Here is a 17,558-nt window from a genome sequence, read left to right as displayed (position 1 = left end):
CCATCGTACAAACAATAACTCTGAGCACCTTTTCAAACTCCACCCGTCTAACACCCGTGGACATATTTACAAAGTCAGAAAGTAGCACAGCTTCCATGACTTCAGGAAACATTTTTTTCACGCTGAGAGTTGCTGAAGCATGGAACAAACTGCCGGCATCAGTTGTTAGTTGTCGGAGCACTGCATCCTTCAAAACTTCCATGCTTTCTGAGATTCGCCAACACTACACCTGCTTTTCTCCTCTCCATACACACACAAGCATGTATCTGACTCATACATTGTTCACTTTCCAGACATTTTTACGTTACTGCATGTACTTTATATGCACTTTCTGACAAGTTGTGGTGCACCTGAGCACTCTATACAATAATTTCATTATTATTATTATATAATTGAAAGCGCATGCGAGGTTAAGGAAGTTAATTTCGGCCTGTATGTGTGTTCACGTTCTAATTGTAGTAGTAAACCAGAGATAGTGATAGAATTATGTAAGAGAAAAGAAACTGAGCCACTGAAAGTCATAAAGTCGAGGGAAGTTGAGTCTCATAGTTGGTTGATTGTAACCTTCTTTCTCCCTCTGACCGTTTGTCTTTAGTGGCTGCCAGCTTGTGGCCATGACTCTAGTTGTCTCCGTTCACTAACTAATTTCTTTAATTACCAAAAAGGTCTAACAAAGAGGGACAACATAAGGACAAAACAAAAACATTTAAGGACTGGGGTTATACAATGATTAAATCGGAATGAGAAATTGAACAAAATGAAATAGAAAGAATTAAAATTGGTTAAAAATTAAAGATGATATAAAGTTTTTTCGGGTTTGTGTTCAACCCGTCGTTCCCCTCCCCTTTTTTCCTCTTTTATTTTTATAGATAGCATTTTCCTGCATAATTTTCGTTTTTTCCTTCCTTTCCGTTCTGACCGGCTCCACTAGTGCGGCCCCATTCACTCTAAACTTCCTTACGACATTTGCCCATCTTTTCTCAAACGTTCCTTGGAGACAGGCACCTCTTCTCCAGACTTGTCTTTCTGGACAGGTGGTAGTTGAAGTAACAGACCAGCCGGTTCACTAACTAATTTTTTATAACCAACTAGCAGTATCGCCCGGCGTTGCTCGGGTTTGTAAGGGAAATAACTATATAAGCATTTTTAGAGTGTTATAGCCCCAAAATAGCAAAAAATGCAATAAAAATGGAAAAAATAATGGTAAATTTTTTTTTTAATCGTTGACTCATTGTAGACATTTTTAGAGAGTTATTACCCTTATATAATAGCGAAAAAAATGCATTAAAATGGAAAAAAATGATGGTAAATTATTTTTTTAATCGTAGACTCATCGTAGACGCGCGCTAATACCCAGAAGGGTTCGATATGAATCACGACTATAAGATACCCGGTTTTGGTTAAACTGCACCGCAAAATGTGGGAGTAGTTAGGAATCTAAATCGTAGGAGACAGACACACAACTTGACTTTTATATATAAAGATAAATGGTTTGCACAAAGGGGACAGCACAAGGACAAAACAAAAAAGATTTAGGGGCTGGGGTTAGTTTGTCTAAATATCGGATATAATGAAATAGAAGGAATTTACACAGTACAAGAATTGATTTTGCCTTACCAAATTCTTGTATTTATAACTATGCAAAACCAGTCAGAAGGAGAGACATATCGTTGAGAACAATAAATTTCGTTGGGGACCTGTTATCTCTATTCTAGCTTTTGGTGAAATAGAAGAGGTTAGAAGAGTCAAGTGGCAAAGACATTATTCTGTTTAGCGAAGGCATCTGGTAAATGTAACTGCTGTCACTCACAGAAAGACTATTGTTTTACCGTGAGAAATGTGCTGTTGAACTGTTAATTTGGCGATCAAGGATCGAATCCACGCCATACCTGCATAAAGCCACTACATCACTCCACCTCCACAGAGATTCCAGGAAAAGGAAACGAACGATCGAAGAAGAGAAAGAAATGCATGGCTGAGGAAAAATTTTGCATATCAGGAGAGAGTCCGAATAGCGGTGTCATTTTGCGTGCCAAAATGTGCAGTTAGTGACTGAGCAGGATGGAAAATATATTAGCTCGTGCGTGCGCATGAAGATATATACACGAGTGCAGGTGCCAGTATCAAAATTCACTGTAAAATAAGCTCAGGTGAGCAAGTGAGCTCATTCTCAATCCATGATATCGTAGATCTTGCTGCAGGATTGTGGTGTGTGAAATGCCTTGAAAGTTTTCAGAAGTGAAACGTGTCTGGTGTTGTTGTCACGGGTAATTGCTGAGGTTAGCAAGAACAATAGTGTAGCATGCTGGAGTGATGCGCGAGACAGGTAAATTTCTCCATTCATTATGTGACCATACGGGGGTCTAACAGAGGGAAATTTATGCCTAAACATGAGCGCAGAGCATGTGAACATTCGACGTGCATCGAGTCGGGTAAAGAGCTGAGCTGGCACGCTGAGCATGAAATATATGGGAAACTACCGCCTGTGTCATCTCTTGTGAAAGGTAGGAGTGTCCAGTTTGCTGGACATTGTTGTAGAGCTGAAAACGAGTCAATTTCTACTCTTCTCCTCTGGAAGCCATCTACTCGCAATACCAGAGGGCGCACACTCTCCTACCCTGATGTAATCTCCAGGGATATAGGCATCCAGCAACAGGACCCCCGTAATGCCATGATGGACCGTGAAGTCTGGCGTAGCATGGTAAATTCCATTGTCTCGACCACGTTCGAACAATGTCGATGATGATGGCACGGACGTGTTGAGAAACAAGGCTGTAGAGGCGTAACAGAGTTGCGTGTGCGTATGTGCAAAAGGGCTCATGGCCGAGGTAGTATGCCAGTGCAGTTATTACAAATACGAAACAGCGATACATATGCCAGTGACTGAGGCAATGCTGGATATGTCAGCAGATGCACGAGGTATTTAATGCGTTGAACGTGCAGGAGCAAAGTGTGGCATGCGGACGCGTTGTAAGGGACAAACATCTTTTTCTATGTATATGTGACTGACCTAGGGTCTTACAGGGGTGAGTTGTATCTACAAGGGTGCGGGGAGCATGAAAAATAAGCGAGAAAGGCATGGTGTGGTACATGAATGTGATAATGTCAGCATGCAGGTACATGTATGAACATTATGTGGTGCAGCAAAAGAAATGAACAGAATAAAAACGAGTGAACAAAAGTGATTAAACTTAGCTGAAAATAGTGTCCTTTGTTAAAAGTCTACTGTTGAAAGTGTGGAGGCGCAATGGCCCAGTGGTTAGGGCAGCGGACTCGCGGTCGTAGGATCGCGGTTTCGATTCTCAGACCGGGCGTTGTGAGTGTTTATTGAGCGAAAACACCTAAAGCTCCACGAGGCTCCGGCAGGGGGTGGTGGCGATCCCTGCTGTACTCTTTCACCACAACTTTCTCTCACTCTTACTTCCTGTTTCTGTTGTACCTGTATTTCAAAGGGCCGGCCTTGTCACTCTCTGTGTCACGCTGAATATCCCCGAGAACTACGTTAAGGGTACACGTGTCTGTGGAGTGCTCAGCCACTTACACGTTAATTTCACGAGCAGGCTGTTCCGTTGATCGGGTCAACCGGAACCCTCATCGTCGTAACCGACGGAGTGCTTCTTCACTGTTGAAAGTGAAAAAAAGATATGCATGCAGAGAAAAAGAGTTGTTGAGAGTCTTATATATGTGCAAAAGTTCGTAGACAATGCAGGGTTCGATGTCAGGATGAGACGAAAAGCGTGTGTATGTCGAAGAGGTTGCACGTCCACCCATGATGATTTTCCGCCTTCTTGCCGTTATTACTGACGTTATACCGTAAATCCTCGAGTATAATACGCATTTCCCCCCCAAAATTTAAAGGTCAAAATCCCTAGCGCGTATTATACACGAGCTTGAAAATGAAGATTATTTTCTAAGCAATGTCTGAGTCTCTATTTGCTGTCCGGCAGTGTTTATTCGGACGCATTTCGCGATGTCGGGCGCGAAAATTCCTTAAGCTAAGCCTGAAAGCAATGAAGTCATAAAAGAATCATCCATAACTTGCAGTAAGCAATATTTATTAAACGTTATTAATGTTATTTCTTTATTTTCTGCAAACAAAATGCACAAAAAGGCTACACGTTTGCATTGTGTTACATATAAAATAATGTGGAGGCGCAATGGCCTAGTGGTTAGGGCAGCGGACTCGCGGTCGTAGGATCGCGGTTTCGATTCCTAGACCGGGCGTTGTGAGTGTTTATTGAGCGAAAACACCTAAAGCTCCACGAGGCTCCGGCAGGGGGTGGTGGCGATATATATACAATAATAATAAAGGACGTTACTGTATACATTTTTACAAACCAAGGACGTTATATAGACCTCCTTGACTCAAGTTAGAGAAGGGGTGCGTATTATACACAAGGTCTAGGTTTTTCAGAGGTACAGCCCTCTAAAAATCCCCTGCGTATTATACTCAAGGGCGGACTATAATCAAGGATTTACGGTTATCGTAATGTTCTACACAAAATACTCGGTTTATCTTCTGATAGTACTGACTCGTCAATGAGAAGAGAGCCTATTTTGTCTTTAATAACAGTGACGATGAATTGCTTCCTTGTTCGTAGCATGGATAGCATCTGCTCTGTTATATACTTCTTCTTGGCTTCCTTTATTTTATTTCTGATTCGCTTATTTACTGTGGAGTGTTGCTGAGTAGCTTCAAAATCTGTTACCTTGATCTATCTTTATGCCCCGTTTTGTAATACGCAAGTCTAAGTGTGTCATCGGTAATCTATAATTTGTTGTTTGTGTTTTTACTTCCTTCTGGTCAGAACTTCTAAAGCTGATTCATAAAGTGCTTCCTACAAGTTGTCAGTCTCGAAGTTAATATATTCTTCTTCTTGCAAACTGGAGACCGCAAACCTGCCATCCACGTTGGACTCAAATATTAAAGCAACCTCTGGATCTTCCGACATTTCCACAACGAATATTATAGGCAGTATTCTTTTCATATAGACTTTTTTTCCATCTTGAATTTGAGTATTATCAATACCATGTCGTTATCACTACTGGCATTTGCATAGGGGAAAGACCAGCACTTGTTCTTTTTCTTTCAAATGCTAGACTCGATGTGTTTTTAAGTGCGAGAATGAAATCAGTCTAGTTATGAACTTCGCCATTAGGTTGTTCTCTTGGAGTTTTTGTGTGGAACTGCGTTGATTAGGGTAAGCATGGAACTGTGTTGATTAGGGTAAGCATGGAACTGCGTTGATTAGGGTAAGCATGGAACTGCGTTGATTAGGGTAAGCATGGAACTGTGTTGATTAGGGTAAGCATGGAACTGCGTTGATTAGGGAAAGCATGGAACTGTGTTGATTAGGGTAAGCATGGAGCTGCTGATAAAGTCTAAACGTCGCACTCCACAATCATATATTCATCTAATCCCCCAAAGCCCAGCTATCTATCTAGTTTGGTATTCCGGCTCCCCAAGATGATGAGAATATCTTTCGAGGTGCCTTGACGAACCTCTTTTTTGGGGGTTGGGGGGTTGGGGTGGGGGTGGGGGTCATAAAACTCTTCCTCTGCATCATTATCATCGTCATTATCGTTGTCATCGACATCGTTAACATCGTTTGTGGTGTTTCATGTTTGTGATTGATATCATCAAAGTTCTTGAAATGAAGAATCTTTTAAGCCCAAATTCATGCTCGATGTCACCCGAGTAACTCCTTCGAAACTAGGCTACTGTTGTTGAAGTATTTATTGACTCCGAAACGATAAAAGGCAAAGTCCATCTCGGCAGCATTCTATGTGAAGACGGACGAAATGTCGCTAAGCATTATGTTTGGCATGCTAACGATTTTGCCAGCTCACCGCGTTAGCAATATGAAATAATATATACATATTTCAAAATGTAGGTAAACATATATCAACGTAATTATAAAACTGTATCGCGGGCAATCCGTTCCAAAATTTATTTCTAAAATTTTGAATAAACAAATATATTTTTAAAAAGCAGGCACGCACAGTATAAAATTCCAGAGGAAACTCAACACGTATACCTGCTACTGAAAAGAAAAAAAAGAAGTGCGCCCGCAGAGGGACTTGAACCCGCGACCCTCAGATCACCTACGGAATTAGCTTTAAAAGTCTGATGCTCTACCGACTGAGCTATGCGGGCGGATAACTTGCAGATCTTATATTATGTACATAAGCAATATTGATAATCGATTTGGTTGGCAACTAAATTTCCGCCGATTTTTTAAATTTTAGAATTCCTTGCGTTTTTAAATTTTGGAATCTATTTTTTTCGAGAAATCTATTTTTGAATAATTTTGGAATCTTTTTTTTTTTTTCTCGTTAATTTTAGTTAATTTTTGTTTATTTTCAGATCATTAAAATGGAATGTCAAGTTAAGAAAAACGAGCATTTTCGACACCTTCATCTTTTTGCTTTTAATCAAGGTTCTAAGGCCGCAAAAGCTGCTCGCGACATTTGTGCTGCGTATGGAGAGGCTGCCATAGCTGAAAGAACCGCTCGTGATTGGTATGCCAAGTTCAAAAATGGAAATTTTGACCTCAGTGACGCACATTTGAGTTCGATGAAGAATTGATTAAGCCTACTTTTGCACGAAAATTCTCGTCAAACGACAAGGGAACTGGCAGAGAAAATGGAATATTCCCACACTGCTATAGAGAATCATCTTCACTCGATGGGAAAGGTTTAGAAGTATGGAGCATGGGTTCCGCATGTTTTAAGTGACAACAAAAATCAACGAGCCACAATCTCCGCTGGTTTGCTTGCTCGTTACCGCTCAATTCATGGACACAAGCAAATGTGTCCATAAAATATTAAAATGGAAGATTACGAATTAACTTTTCCAGTCCTAATTTTTGAAATAGGAGGAATGGTTTATTTGTGTTTAGTCATAACTAATGCTAAAGGGTACGCCGATTGACAAGGGTACAAGTAAAACCAGACAGATTTGTTCTCAAGGTAAACGATGTTCTCAAAAGCTTACACTTGAGTGATGTTTCCGAGAAATTTGTTTCCAGGAAACTATGCGAAGTCATTGTATAAATATAAGTTAATTGCCTTATAAAAGGAATTTCTCTCCGAATGACTTATAAAATCTCAGTCCTGCTCTACTGTTGTGTCTTTAGCTTACTCACTAATAATAACAAGCAAAGACAACGTCCTCCGAGTGGCTTTCTGCAAGTATTTATTGAATCGAAAAATTCTAATGTAGGAAAAATAGCGCAGTATGTATATTGTGTTGTAATAAATATTTTAAGCGAAATTAATATATTTCCTGACAGTAAACGCAAAGTCGAAGATGTATGAAACAAATATTAACCCAAAGCTTTCATTATTCAAAGGACCATGATTTTTAGATTTGTGTACCACCGAACGAAACATGAAATATAAAATTTCTATATAATTTTGATATGATAAATACAAATAGGCGTGAAAACTTGGATCTTTTCGGTTTGAACGGCAGTTTTTTCTAGCAGTGTCATATGAAATTGTCACCCATAATTATGACCCTAGTATCGATCTATTGCATTTCGATCTGTTTTAGGGTTAGGGTTAGAGTTAGGGTCAGGTAGGGTATCTTTTTTTCTTCAGAAATGTAAATAAACCCAATCTGTTTCTTAAACGAGGGACATATTCATACGGCACGGAATGTTTTCACCTCAATAGACGCCATTGATTGGTTGAAATTGCAGAAATTGAAGAAAAAAAACAACGGATCTCTATTCAATATCCTACAAATTATAGAATTTTCTCAATAAAGCCAAAAGAAAAAACTACAAGTTTGCTATCATCCCTTCCTTCCTTATTCATCTATCACCCCTTCCTTTCTCATTCATATGTTGTGACAGAGAAAAACACAAGAATATTATTATAGCAAAACGATTATCTTTCTCGTATCACCTTCTCCTTCTTGTGTGCATGTGCAGCATCTTTGGTTGCTATGGAAACAGAGCTTTTCGCCACGGTGATGTGTAAAATACTCGCTTCTGATTGGCTAAAACATTCAAATTTTGCAAATCTTAAAGACTAATAACTTTTTAATCATGGAGTAATATGAAAAATGAAATTTATTTTCATAATTAGTATACAAAACTTAATCCATATAGCAAATATGAAAACAATTGGAAGAAAATTGTAAACAGTGACAAAAACCACAAAGAATATAGTTAAAAAAATGTACGCCCACAGAGGGACTTGAACCCGCGACCCTCAGATCACTTAATGCTTAAAAGTCTGATGCTCTACCGACTGAGCTATGCAGGCGGACACGGTTATCTATCATCATATAGTTTATAAATCAAGTTTGATAACCTAGTTTTATGTTGCCGTGTGAGAAAAATTGATTAAATTTTCTGTCGTAACTAGTCTTCATTTATAAATATACATGTATGCTGGATCGTCGTTAGCCCCTACACGCAATTTTTTTCTCTTCTTGTTTCTCTCCTTGTTTCTTTTCTGTGTATCTTTCTGCCGAAGAGCGTAGGCTCGAAACGTAAAAGACTTCTTTTATTTCTATTCCTGAGCGCCATACTAATACATTGTTTGTTTGTACTCCACCTGCCTTCGTCTTTTGTTTATTTTCGTAAACCTTCCCGTTATATATATGTGTGTCTGTCTGTCTGTATCAGTATGTGTGTATCACTAAAACTCGAGAATTACTAGACGGATTTCATTCAAAATTTACACATGCCTTACTTAGAGTCCATGCAGTGTCATGGGTCAAAAAAAAATTTTTAACTTCTTGCCTAATGCAAGCCCGGAGCAATCTTTTCTCATTGTTTCCGGTCAAACCGAAAACAAGCCTTCTTCTATCATACTCTCAATTTTGGTCAACTTGCGCAGCAGGGTCTCGGAGAAGATAATGTTAGTTGAAGGCTACCAAACTTGCCACACACAGACAACTTCAGCTATATATAGAGAGATTTCAAAAAAAAAAAAAAAGAAAATTACGATTTTCATCATCAGCACGTAAAACTGCATAAGTGTGAAACATCTGAAAACAATCCATTGTAATTTGAAAGATCTTCAATTGGTTGGAAGAAAACGAAAAAAAAACAAAATACAGGAAAAAAAGTAGCTTTCTTCATTGTAGAAAATAAGGATCTTTGTGGTTTTCGTCACTGTTTACAATTATCTATAAAAAAATTTTTCTAATGTATCATATAGATGTAATCTTTGACGCTGAATCCGAATTGGTTTTCTTTTCTTTCTTTTACTTGTTTCAGTCATTTGACTGCGGCCATGCTGGAGCACCGCCTTTAGTCGAGCAAATTGACCCCGGGACTTATTCTTTTTAAGCCCAGTACTTATTCTATCGGTGTCTTTTACCAAACCGCTAGTTGACGGGGAAGTAAACACATCAGCATCTGTTGTCAAGCAATGCTAGGGGGACAAACACAGACACAGAAACATACACACACACACACCACACACACATATATATATATATATATATATATATATATATATATATATATATAAAAAAATATATATATATATATACGACAGGCTTCTTTCAGTTTCCGTCTACCAAATCCACTCACAAGGCATTGGTCGGACCGGGGCTATAACAGAAGACACTTGCCCAAGATGCCACGCAGTGGGACTGAACCCAGAACCATGTGGTTGGTTAGCAAGCTACTTACCATACAGCCACTCCTGCGCCTACTCATTTATTCATTCATTCCAGAAAAATTTTGCAAAAATGTTACAGGTGTTCAAAGTTTGATAATTTTCAGAATTTTCAGCCAATCAGAAAACAGCGCATTCGTTGCCTCTTCCATCATCGGTGAGGGTGGGGGATCAACATATCAAGACATTGCGCCTTTCCTTGTACACGCACACTCATGCGCACGTATACTCACACAGAGTTGAAACGCTCCCACTACCAGTTTGCTATCATCCCTTCCTTCCTTATTCATCTATCACTCCTTCCTTTCTCATTCATATGTTGTGACAGAGAAAAACAAGGATATTATTATATATTTCTTTACTGCCCACAAGGCTAAACATAGAGGGGCCAAACAAGGACAGACAAACGGATTAAGTCAATTACATCGACCCCAGTGCGAAACTGGTACTTTATTTATCGACCCCGAAAGGATGAAAGGCAAAGTCGACCTCGGCGGAATTTGAACTCAGAACGTAACGACAGACGATTATTATAGCAAAAAGATTATCTTTCTCGTATCACCTTCTCCTTCTTGTGTGCATGTGCAGCATCCTTGGTTGCTATGGAAACAGAGCTTCTCGCCACGGTGATTGTTAAATACTCGCTTCTGATTGGCTATAACATTCAAATTTTGCAAAACTTAAAGACTAATAACTTTTTAATCATGGAGTAATGTGAAAAATGAATTTTATTTTCATAATTAGTATACAAAACTTAATCCATATAGTAAATTTGAAAACAATTGGAACAAAATTGTAAACAGTGACAAAAACCACAAAGGATATAGTAAATAAAAAAGTACGCCCACAGAGGGACTTGAACCCGCGACCCTCAGATCACTTAACGCATAAAAGTCTGATGCTCTACCGACTGAGCTATGCGGGCGGACACGGTTGTCTATCATCATATAGTTTATAAATCAAGTTTGATAACCTAGTTTTCTGTTGCGTTGTGAGAAAAATTGATTAAATTTTCTGTCGTAACTAGTCTTCATTTATAAATGTACATGTATGCATGTATATATATGTGTGTGTGTGTGTGTGTATACATACATATATATATATACATATATCTATATATATATAGGTGACAATGTGTGTGTGTCTGTCTGTCTTGCTGTGGATCAGTATGTGTGTATCACTAAAACTCGAGAATTACTAAAAGAATTTCATTCAAATTTTACACATGCCTTACTTAGGGTCCATGTAGTGTCATGGGTCAAAAAATTTTAAAAAACTTTTTGCCTAATGCAAGCCCGGAGCAATCTTTTATCATTGTTTCCGTATTACGAGTCAAAAGTGAAACAATAACATCTCTATTAATACTCCCCCTAATATATGGTTTCAATTTCAATTAGTTTCATTATGTATCGATATATATCTATTAGTTTCATGCCTGTTACTTTCAATATGTATTTATGTATAGGTATGTATGTATGTATGTATGTATGTATGTATGTATGTATGTATGTATGTATGTATGTATGTATGTGTGTGTGTGTGTGTATGTGTGTGTGTGTGTGCATGTGTGTGTGTGTGTGTGTGTGTGTGTGTGTGTGTGACCGCGTGTGTATCTTTGGCGATTTTTTTTCCTCCGTCTTCTCTTCTTTGGATGTTTCCTTTTCCTCTGTTTCTGACGAAGAGCTCCGCTCGAAACGTTAAATCCTCCTTCAGGAAAAGAAAGAGAGAAAGAGGATTTAACGTTTCGAGCGGAGCTCTTCGTCAGAAAAACAGGAAAAGGAAAAATCTAAAGAAGGGAAGACAGAGGAAAAAAATCGCCAAAGATACACACGCGGTCACACACACACACACACACACACACACACACATATATATAGTTGGAATTTACAGAAAAACAAAAGATGAACACAGGTGTATAAACAACAAACAGGTGTATTAATGCTCGGAAAGGTGAGAAAGTCTTTTACGTTTGGAGCTAACGGTCAATCATGGCGGTTGGCTGGACAGAGGTAGTTAGACAGGAGAACCAGGAAGAAAGGGAGATAATAAAGTATTGGTGATCCTCAAACGAAGGTGCGCGTGCGTGTGTATGTGAGTGTGTGTGTGTGTGCGTCTGTAATGTGTAGGTGTGTGGATGATGGTGTGGGTGCTGGGAAGTGGTCAATGCTAGTATGTGCGGGGTGGTGTGATATGGTGTAGTGGTATGTAGTGTGGGTGCTGAGAAGGGGTCAGTGCTAGTGTGTGCGGGGTGGTGTGATGTGGTGTGGTATGTGGTGTGGTGGTGTGTGGCGTGGTGTGGCAGTGTTGGGATGTGGGGATGCGAGGGTGGTGTGTGAGGATGTGAGGGTAGGGTGTAGGTTTGAAGTGAGGAAGAGGGGGTTGAGGTGTGTATATGGGATGTGTAGGCGGGGTGGTGGGGCTGGGGTATGTAGGGTTGAAGTTGAATGGAGGGGGTAACGATGAAGTGAGAAGGTGGATAGGAGTGAAGAGAGGAAGTAGGTGTGAGATGAAGAAAGGAAAGGAGGTGAGTCAGAGGAAGAGGTGAGGAGAGTTGAGCCCATGTGCTGCACAGGAGCGAAGAGAGAATATTAAAACCTTGCGATAATTGTTTCTGATTTAGATATAAGGCAAATAATTTTGATGAGAGGATTCCCCCAGTCTTCACTGGTACTTTGTTTTATTGAAGCTGGGGTAGTGAAAGACAAAGCTGACCACGACTGGATATGAAATCAGAACGTAAAGTGTTGTAAATAGACCTTTTAAATAACAAACACCATAAAAACCATGAATATAGGACAATAATTTAACATTCAATTCAAAGACAGAAAACATTGATACAATTCCTCTACACTATGCAATGGGTAAAATCCTTTAAAATATTTTTTTATTCACTCTCAGAGAAAATGTCGCTGCATCGGCATTGTTATTCGATGTAGTCGAGGGTTACCAATTGTGACGGTATGGTTAAGGTGGAATCAGTGGTCACCGTGTAACAGTTGTTGTTGTTGTTGCAGATGTGCAAGATGGAAGAAGAACAGTGATCGAAGTTGTAAAGAAATATTTATTTACCGTTACTTAATATAATTCTATGCCTCGACGGGCAGGCGTGATATAATATCCTGGACGCCTTACTTCCCTGGGCATGGACACATTGAAACTCCGACGTCTCGCAGCTGACTTTGCAGACACCCATAAAATTATCAACCATCGTACAAACAATAACTCTGAGCACCTTTTCAAACTCCACCCGTCTAACACCCGTGAACATATTTACAAAGTCAGAAAGTAGCACAGCTTCCATGACATCAGGAAACATTTTTTTCACGCTGAGAGTTGCTGAAGCATGGAACAAACTGCCGGCATCAGTTGTTAGTTGTCGGAGCACTGCATCCTTCAAAACTTCCATGCTTTCTGAGATTCGCCAACACTACACCTGCTTTTCTCCCCTCCATACACACACAAGCATGTATCTGACTCATACATTGTTCACTTTCCAGACATTTTTACGTTACTGCATGTACTTTATACGCACTTTCTGACAAGTTGTGGTGCACCTGAGCACTCTATACAATAATTTCATTATTATTATTATATAATTGAAAGCGCATGCGAGGTTAAGGAAGTTAATTTCGGCCTGTATGTGTGTTCACGTTCTAATTGTAGTAGTAAACCAGAGATAGTGATAGAATTATGTAAGAGAAAAGAAACTGAGCCACTGAAAGTCATAAAGTCGAGGGAAGTTGTGTCTCATAGTTGGTTGATTGTAACCTTCTTTCTCCCTCTGACCGTTTGTCTTTAGTGGCTGCCAGCTTGTGGCCATGACTCTAGTTGTCTCCGTTCACTAACTAATTTCTTTAATTACCAAAAAGGTCTAACAAAGAGGGGACAACATAAGGACAAAACAAAAACATTTAAGGACTGGGGTTATACAATGATTAAATCGGAATGAGAAATTGAACACAATAAAATAGAAAGAATTAAAATTGGTTAAAAATTAAAGATGATATAAAGTTTTTTCGGGTTTGTGTTCAACCCGTCGTTCCCCTCCCCTTTTTTCCTCTTTTATTTTTATAGATAGCATTTTCCTGCATAATTTTCGTTTTTTTTCCTTCCTTTCCGTTCTGACCGGCTACACTAGTGCGGCCCCATTCACTCTAAACTTCCTTACGACATTTGCCCATCTTTTCTCAAACGTTCCTTGGAGACAGGCACCTCTTCTCCAGACTTGTCTTTCTGGACAGGTGGTAGTTGAAGTAACAGACCAGCCGGTTCACTAACTAATTTTTTATTACCAACTAGCAGTATCGCCCGGCGTTGCTCGGGTTTGTAAGGGAAATAACTATATAAGCATTTTTAGAGTGTTATAGCCCAAAAATAGCAAAAAAATGCATTAAAAATGGAAAAAAATAATGGTAAATTTTTTTTTTAATCGTTGACTCATTGTAGACATTTTTAGAGAGTTATTACCCTTATATAATAGCGAAAAAATGCATTAAAATGGGAAAAAATGATGGTAAATTATTTTTTTAATCGTAGACTCATCGTAGACGCGCGCTAATACCCAGAAGAGTTCGATATGAATCACGACTATAAGATACCCGGTTTTGGTTAAACTGCACAGCAAAATGTGGGAGTAGTTAGGAATCTAAATCGTAGGAGACAGACACACAACTTGACTTTTATATATAAAGATAAATGGTTTGCACAAAGGGGACAGCACAAGGACAAAACAAAAAAGATTTAGGGGCTGGGGTTAGTTTGTCTAAATATCGGATATAATGAAATAGAAGGAATTTACACAGTACAAGAATTGATTTTGCCTTACCAAATTCTTGTATTTATAACTATGCAAAACCAGTCAGAAGGAGAGACATATCGTTGAGAACAATAAATTTCGTTGGGGGCCTGTTATCTCTATTCTAGCTTTTGGTGAAATAGAAGAGGTTAGAAGAGTCAAGTGGCAAAGACATTATTCTGTTTAGCGAAGGCATCTGGTAAATGTAACTGCTGTCACTCACAGAAAGACTATTGTTTTACCGTGAGAAATGTGCTGTTGAACTGTTAATTTGGCGATCAAGGATCGAATCCACGCCATACCTGCATAAAGCCACTACATCACTCCACCTCCACAGAGATTCCAGGAAAAGGAAACGAACGATCGAAGAAGAGAAAGAAATGCATGGCTGACGAAAAATTTTGCATATCAGGAGAGAGTCCGAATAGCGGTGTCATTTTGCGTGCCAAAATGTGCAGTTAGTGACTGAGCAGGATGGAAAATATATTAGCTCGTGCGTGCGCATGAAGATATATACACGAGTGCAGGTGCCAGTATGAAAATTCACTGTAAAATAAGCTCAGGTGAGCAAGTGAGCTCATTCTCAATCCATGATATCGTAGATCTTGCTGCAGGATTGTGGTGTGTGAAATGCCTTGAAAGTTTTCAGAAGTGAAACGTGTCTGGTGTTGTTGTCACGGGTAATTGCTGAGGTTAGCAAGAACGATAGTGTAGCATGCTGGAGTGATGCGCGAGACAGGTAAATTTCTCCATTCATTATGTGACCATACGGGGGTCTAACAGAGGGAAATTTATGCCTAAACATGAGCGCAGAGCATGTGAACATTCGACGTGCATCGAGTCGGGTAAAGAGCTGAGCTGGCACGGACGTGTTGAAAAACAAGGCTGTAGAGGCGTAACAGAGTTGCGTGTGCGTATGTGCAAAAGGGCTCATGGCCGAGGTAGTATGCCAGTGCATTGATTACAAATACGAAACAGCGATGCATATGCCAGTGAGAGAGGCAATGCTGGATATGTCAGCAGATGCACGAGGTATTAAATGCCTTGAACGTGCAGGAGCAAAGTGTGGCATGCGACGCGTTGTAAGGGACAAACAACTTTTTCTATGTATATGTGACTGACCTAGGGTCTTACAGGGGTGAGTTGTATCTACAAGGGTGCAGAGAGCACGAAAAATAAGCGAGAAAGGCATGGTGTGGTACATGAATGTGATAATGTCAGCATGCAGGTACATGTATGAACATTATGTGGTGCAGCAAAAGAAATGAACAGAATAAAAACGAGTGAACAAAAGTGATTAAACTTAGCTGAAAATAGTGTCCTTTGTTAAAAGTCTACTGTTGAAAGTGTGGAGGCGCAATGGCCCAGTGGTTAGGGCAGCGGACTCGCGGTCGTAGGATCGCGGTTTCGATTCCCAGACCGGGCGGTGTGAGTGTTTATTGAGCGAAAACACCTAAAGCTCCACGAGGCTCCGGCAGGGGATGGTGGTGATCCCTGCTGTACTCTTTCACCACAGCTTTCTCTCACTCTTACTTCCTGTTTCTGTTGTACCTGTATTTCAAAGGGCCGGCCTTGTCACTCTCTGTGTCACGCTGAATATCCCCGAGAACTACGTTAAGGGTACACGTGTCTGTGGAGTGCTCAACCACTTACACGTTAATTTCACGAGTAGGCTGTTCCGTTGATCGGGTCAACCGGAACCCTCATCGTCGTAACCGACGGAGTGCTTCTTCACTGTTGAAAGTGAAAAAAAGATATGCATGCAGAGAAAAAGAGTTGTTGAGAGCCTATATGAGAGTCTTATATATGTGCAAAAGTTCGTAGACAATGCAGGGATGTCAGGATGAGACGAAAAGCGTGTGAATGTCGAAGAGGTTGCACGTCCACCCATGATGATTTTCCGCCTTCTTGGCGATATTACTGACGTTATACCGTAAATCCTCGAGTATAATACGCATTTCCCCCCCAAAATTTAAAGGTCAAAATCCCTAGCGCGTATTATACACGAGCTTGAAAATGAAGATTATTTTCTAAGCAATGTCTGAGTCTCTATTTGCTGTCCGGCAGTGTTTATTCGGACGCATTTTGCGATGTCGGGCGCGAAAATTCCTTAAGCTAAGCCTGAAAGCAATGAAGTCATAAAAGAATCATCCATAACTTGCAGTAAGCAATATTTATTAAACGTTATTAATGTTATTTCTTTATTTTCTGCAAACAAAATGCACAAAAAGGCTACACGTTTGCATTGTGTTACATATAAAATAATGTGGAGGCGCAATGGCCTAGTGGTTAGGGCAGCGGACTCGCGGTCGTAGGATCGCGGTTTCGATTCCTAGACCGGGCGTTGTGAGTGTTTATTGAGCGAAAACACCTAAAGCTCCACGAGGCTCCGGCAGGGGGTGGTGGCGATATATATACAATAATAATAAAGGACGTTACTGTATACATTTTTACAAACCAAGGACGTTATATAGACCTCCTTGACTCAAGTTAGAGAAGGGGTGCGTATTATACACAAGGTCTAGGTTTTTCAGAGGTACAGCCCTCTAAAAATCCCCTGCGTATTATACTCAAGGGCGGACTATAATCAAGGATTTACGGTTATCGTAATGTTCTACACAAAATACTCGGTTTATCTTCTGATAGTACTGACTCGTCAATGAGAAGAGAGCCTATTTTGTCTTTAATAACAGTGACGATGAATTGCTTCCTTGTTCGTAGCATGGATAGCATCTGCTCTGTTATATACTTCTTCTTGGCTTCCTTTATTTTATTTCTGATTCGCTTATTTACTGTGGAGTGTTGCTGAGTAGCTTCAAAATCTGTTACCTTGATCTATCTTTATGCCCCGTTTTGTAATATGCAAGTCTAAGTGTGTCATCGGTAATCTATAATTTGTTGTTTGTGTTTTTACTTCCTTCTGGTCAGAACTTCTAAAGCTGATTCATAAAGTGCTTCCTACAAGTTGTCAGTCTCGAAGTTAATATATTCTTCTTCTTGCAAACTGGAGACCGCAAACCTGCCATCCACGTTGGACTCAAATATTAAAGCAACCTCTGGATCTTCCGACATTTCCACAACGAATATTATAGGCAGTATTCTTTTCATATAGATTTTT

General features: G+C 39.7%; 3 non-coding genes across 3 annotated transcripts; all 3 read right to left on the bottom strand.

Annotated features, from left to right (window-relative positions):
* Positions 1 to 6,066: 6,066 nt before the first annotated feature.
* On the bottom strand, positions 6,067 to 6,157 carry Trnak-uuu. Its single transcript is given in 2 exon segments — positions 6,067 to 6,102; positions 6,121 to 6,157. It is a non-coding gene; the product is annotated as a tRNA-Lys (tRNA).
* Positions 6,158 to 8,193: 2,036 nt separating this feature from the next.
* Positions 8,194 to 8,277, bottom strand: Trnak-uuu. Its single transcript is given in 2 exon segments — positions 8,194 to 8,229; positions 8,241 to 8,277. It is a non-coding gene; the product is annotated as a tRNA-Lys (tRNA).
* Positions 8,278 to 10,486: 2,209 nt separating this feature from the next.
* Positions 10,487 to 10,570, bottom strand: Trnak-uuu. The gene is given in 2 exon segments: positions 10,487 to 10,522; positions 10,534 to 10,570. It is a non-coding gene; the product is annotated as a tRNA-Lys (tRNA).
* Between the last annotated feature and the right edge of the window lie 6,988 nt (positions 10,571 to 17,558).

This window comes from Octopus sinensis, linkage group LG10, assembly GCF_006345805.1.
Source record: "Octopus sinensis linkage group LG10, ASM634580v1, whole genome shotgun sequence".
Lineage (NCBI taxonomy): Eukaryota > Metazoa > Mollusca > Cephalopoda > Octopoda > Octopodidae > Octopus > Octopus sinensis.
Note: the sequence above shows the minus strand (reverse complement) of the source record. Positions and strands in the feature narration are given on the sequence as shown.